The sequence below is a fragment of the Physeter macrocephalus genome, chromosome 21 (genome assembly GCF_002837175.3).
Source record: "Physeter macrocephalus isolate SW-GA chromosome 21, ASM283717v5, whole genome shotgun sequence".
NCBI lineage: Eukaryota > Metazoa > Chordata > Mammalia > Artiodactyla > Physeteridae > Physeter > Physeter macrocephalus.
In genome coordinates, this window is record NC_041234.1 from 56,667,405 (window position 1) to 56,673,161 (window position 5,757).

Genomic DNA, 5,757 nt, shown 5'->3' on the forward strand with positions numbered 1-5,757 from the left:
CCCTGCTGCTGATTTATCAACTAAGTTTACATGATATTAAAAATGCTTTGTTGTCTTTCAAAAATTTTGACAGCATCTTCACCAGGAGTAGACTCCATCTCCAGAAACTGGTTTATTTGCTCATCCATAAGGAGCATTCATTACAATTTTATCACAAGATTTCAGAAATTCACTCACATCTTCACTCTCCACTTCTAATTCTAGTTCCTTACTATTTCTGCCACATCTACAGTTACTTCCTCCACTGAATTCTTGAACCCCCAAAGTCATCCACAAGGAAGTGAATCAATGTCTTCCAACATCCCATTAATATTGATATTTATATCACTTCCCATGAATCATGGATGCTCTTAATGTCATCTAGAATGGTGAGTCCTTTCCAGAGGTTTTTAATTTACTTTGCCTAGATCCTAGAGGAATAACTATCTATGGCAGCTATAGTCCTATGAAATATATTTCCTAAATAAAAGATTTGAAAGTCAAATTTACTACTTGATCCAAGGACTACAGAATGGATATTGTGTTTGCATGCATGAAAACAACATTAATCTCATTGTACATTTCCATCAGAGCTCTGGGGTTACCAGGTGCATTGTTAATGAGCACTAATATATATATATTTTTTCCCAAAGAAAGTTTAGTATTAGTTTTTTTTTGAATTTTATTTAATTTATTTTTTTATACAGCAGATTCTTATTAGTCATCAATTCTACACACATCAGTGTATACATGTCAATTCCAATCGCCCAATTCATTACACCACCATCCCCAGCCCCCCACGGCTTTCCCCCTTGGTGTCCATACGTTTGTTCTCTACATCTGTGTCTCAACTTCTGCCCTGCAAACCGGTTCATCTGTACCATTTTTCTAGGTTCTATATACATGCATTAATATTTGATATTTGTTTTTCTCTTTCTGACTTACTTCACTCTGTATGACAGTCTCTAGACCACAAGGAAGTGAATCAATGTCTTCCAACATCCCATTAATATTGATATTTATATCACTTCCCATGAATCATGGATGCTCTTAATGTCATCTAGAATGGTGAGTCCTTTCCAGAGGTTTTTAATTTACTTTGCCTAGATCCTAGAGGAATAACTATCTATGGCAGCTATAGTCCTATGAAATATATTTCCTAAATAAAAGATTTGAAAGTCAAATTTACTACTTGATCCAAGGACTACAGAATGGATATTGTGTTTGCATGCATGAAAACAACATTAATCTCATTGTACATTTCCATCAGAGCTCTGGGGTTACCAGGTGCATTGTTAATGAGCACTAATATATATATATTTTTTCCCAAAGAAAGTTTAGTATTAGTTTTTTTTTGAATTTTATTTAATTTATTTTTTTATACAGCAGATTCTTATTAGTCATCAATTCTACACACATCAGTGTATACATGTCAATTCCAATCGCCCAATTCATTACACCACCATCCCCAGCCCCCCACGGCTTTCCCCCTTGGTGTCCATACGTTTGTTCTCTACATCTGTGTCTCAACTTCTGCCCTGCAAACCGGTTCATCTGTACCATTTTTCTAGGTTCTATATACATGCATTAATATTTGATATTTGTTTTTCTCTTTCTGACTTACTTCACTCTGTATGACAGTCTCTAGATCCATCCACGTCTCATTTTATGGCTGAGTAATATTCCATTGTATATATGTACCACAACTTCTTTATCCAATCATCTGTCAATGGGCATTTAGGTTGCTTCCATGACCTGGCTATTGTAAATAGGAGCACTAATATTTTGAAAGGAATCTTTTTATCTGAGTAGTAGCACAGGGAGATCAGCTCAGTGCTTTTTGACCACCTAGAGGGGTGGGAGGGAGGCGCAAGAGGGAGGGGATATGGGGATAAATGTATACATATAGCTGATTCACTTCGTTATAAAGCAGAAAGTAACACACCATTGTAAAGCAATTTTACTCCAATAACGATGTTAAAAAAATATTCAGTAAACCATGTTGTGAAGAGATGTGCTGTCATCAAGACTTTATTGTTCCATTTATAGAGCACCAGTAGAGTTGATTTAGGACAATTCTTAAGGGCCCTAGAATTTTCAGAATGGTAAATGAGCAATGTCTTCAACTTAAAGTCTCCATCTGCATTAGCCCCTAACAAGAGTCAGCCTGTTCCTTGAAGCTTTGAAAGCCAAGCACTGACTTCTCCTCTCTAACTATGAAAGTCCTAGATGGCATTTTTTTCCAATATGAGGCTGTTTTTCTACATTGAAAATCTGTTATTGGGTGTAGCCACCTTCACTAATTATCTCAGATATATCTGGATAACATACTGCAGCTTCTACATCAGCACTTGCTGCTTCACCTTGTACTTTTATGTTATGGAGATAGCTTCTTTGCTTAATGGTCATGAACCAGCCTCTGCTATCTTCCAACTTATTTTCTGCAGCTTCCTCACCTCTCTCAGCCCTCACAGAATTTAAGAGAGTTAGGGTTATGAGTTGGCTTAAGGTAATGTTATAGCTGGTTTGATGTTCTATCCAGACGACTAAAACTTTCTCCATATTAGCAATAATGTTGTTTCACTTTCTCATCATTCACGTGTTAATGGGAGTAGCACTTTTAATTTCCTTCAATGACTTTTCTTTTGCATTCAAATCTTGGCTAACTGTTTGGCACAAGAATCCTAGATTTTGGTGATTCTCAGCTTTCAACTTGCCTGCCTCACTAAGCTTAATCACTTCTAGTTTTTTATTTAAAGTAAGAGATGTACAGCTCTTTCACTTCAACACTTAGAGGACTTTGCAGGGATATTAATTGGCCTAATTTCAATACTGCTGTATCACAGGGAATGGGAGGCTTGAAAAGAGGAAGCAAAATGGGAAAACAGCCAGTTGGTGAGAAATCAGAACACACACAAAATTTGTTTATTAAATTCACCATCTTATATAGGGGAGGTTTGTGGCACCCCCAAACAATTTCAACAGTATTGTCAAAGATCACCGATCACAGATCACCATAACAAATATAACAATAATGATGATCATAATAATAATAAATATTGTTAGAATTACCAAAATGTAAATAACACACACAAATTGAGCAAATGCTGTTGGAAAAGTGTTACCAATATGCTTACTTGATGCAGGGTTGCAACAAACCTTCAATTTGTAAAAAATGCAGTTTGCAAAACACAATAAAGCAAAGAACAGTAAAACAGATATGCTTGTAGTGATTTATAAATTTTAATGCATAGATTTAGAAATGTTTTGCTAATGTTTTCTTAAATATTAAATAAGAAATAGAATGTTTCTTAAATATTGAATAAGAAATATTTCATATTTTTCATGCTATTACAGTTATTTCCTTTTTTTTAACATCTTTATTGGAGTATAATTGCTTTACAATGGTGTGTTAGTTTCTGCTTTACAATGAAGTGAATCAGTTATACATATGTTCCCATATTTCTTCCATCTTGCATCTCCCTCCCTCCCACCCTCCCTAAACCACCACTCTAGGTGGTCACAAACCACCCTGCTGCTCTCCTTGTGCCATGTGGCTGCTTCCCACTAGCTATCCTCCCTACGTATGGTAGTGTATATATGTCCATGCCACTCTCTCACTTCGTCACAGCTTACACTTCCCCCTCCCCATATCCAAAAGTCCATGCTCTAGTAGGTCTGTGTTTTATTCCCGACCTACCCCTAGCCTCTTCATGACATTATTTTTTTCTTAGATTCCATATATAAGTGTTAGAATATGGTATTTGCATTTCTCCTTCTGACTTACTTCACTCTGTATGACAGACTCCAGGTCCATCCACCTCACTGCAAATAACTCAGTTTCCTTTCTTTTTATGGCTGAGCCTGGCTATTGTAAATAGAGCTGCAATGAACATTTTGGTACATGACCCTTTTTGAATTATGGTTTTCTCAGGGTATATGCCCAGTAGTGGGATTGCTGGGTCAAATGGTAGTTCTATTTGTAGTTTTTTAAGGAACCTCCATACTGTTCTCCATAGTGGCTGTATCAATTTACATTGCCACCAAGAGTGCAAGACTGTTCCCTTTTCTCCACACCCTCTCCAGCATTTATTGTTTCTAGATTTTTTGATGATGGCCATTCTGACCGGTGTGAGATGATATATCTTTGTAGTTTTTTTCGTTTCTTTTTGTTTTGTTTTTTGGGGTTTCTTTTGTTTTTTCTTTGCCTGTGGAGCACAGGCTCTGGATGCACAGGCCCAGCAGCAATGGCCCACGGGTCCAGCTGCTCCGTGCCATGTGGGATCTTCCTGGACCAGGGCACAAACCCGCATTCCCTGCATCAGCAGGTGGACTCCCAACCACTGCACCACCACAGAAGCTTCTCATTGTAGTTTTGATTTGCGTTTCTCTAATGATTAATGATGTTGAGCATTCTTTCATGTGTTTGTTGGCAATCTGTATATCTTCTTTGGAGAAATGTCTATTTAAGTCTTCTGCCCATTTTTGGATTGGGTTGTTTGTTTTTTTCTTATTGAGCTGCATGAGTTGCTTGTATGTTTTGGAGATTAATCCTTTGTCAGTTACTGCATTTGCAACTATATTCTCCCATTCTGAGGGTTGTATTTTGGTCTTGTTTATGGTGTCCTTTGCTGTGCAAAAGCTTTTAAGTTTAATTAGGTCCCATTTGTTTTTTTATTTTTTCCATTTCTCTAGGAGGTGGGTTAAAAAGAGTCTTGCTGTGATTTATGTCATAGACTGTTCTGCCTATGTTTTCCTCTAAGAATATGATAGTATCAGGACTTATATTTAGGTCTTTAACCCATTTTGAGTTTATTTTTGTGTATGGTGTTAGGAAGTGCTCTAATTTCGTACTTTTACAGGTAGCTGTCCAGTTTTCCCAGCACAACTTATTGAAGAGACTGTCTTTTCTCCACTGTATATTCTTGCCTCCTAATCAAAGATAAGGTGACCATATGTGCGTGGGTTTAACTCTGGGATTTCTATCCTGTTCCATTGGTCTATATTTCTGTTTTTGTGCCAGTACCATACTGTCTTGATGACTGTAGCTTTGTAGTATAGTCTGAAGTCAGGGATCCTGAATCCTCCAGCTCCATTTTTCGTTCTCAAGGTTGCTTTGGCTATTTGGGGTCTTTTGTGTTTCCATACAAATTGTGAAATTTTTACTTCTAGTTCTGTAAAAACTGCCAGTGGTTGTTTGATAGGGATTGCATTGAATCTGTAGATTGATTTGGGTAGTAGAGTCATTTTCACAATGTTGATTCTTCTAATCCAAGAACATGGTATATCTCTCCATTTATTTGTATCACCTTTAATTTCTTTCATCAGTGACATAATTTTCTGCATACAGCTGTTTTGTCTCCTTAGGTAGGTTTATTCCTAGATATTTTATTCTTTTTGTTGCAATGGTAAATGGGAGTGTTTTCTTAATTTCACTCTCAGATTTTTCATCATTAGTGTATAAGAATGCCAGAGATTTCTGTGCATTAATTTTGTATCCTGCTACTTTACCAAATTCATTGATTAGCTCTAGTAGTTTCCTGGTAGCCTCCTTAGGATTCTCTATGTATAGTATCATGTCATCTGCAAACAGTGACAGCTTTACTTCTTCTTTTCCTATTTGGATTCCTTTTATTTCTTTTTCTTCTCTGATTGCTGTGGCTAGAACTTCCAAAACTATGTTGAATAAGAGTGGTGAGAGTGGGCAACCTTGTCTTGTTCCTGATCTTAGTGGAAATGCTTTCAGTTTTTCACCATTGAGAACAATGCTGGCTGTAG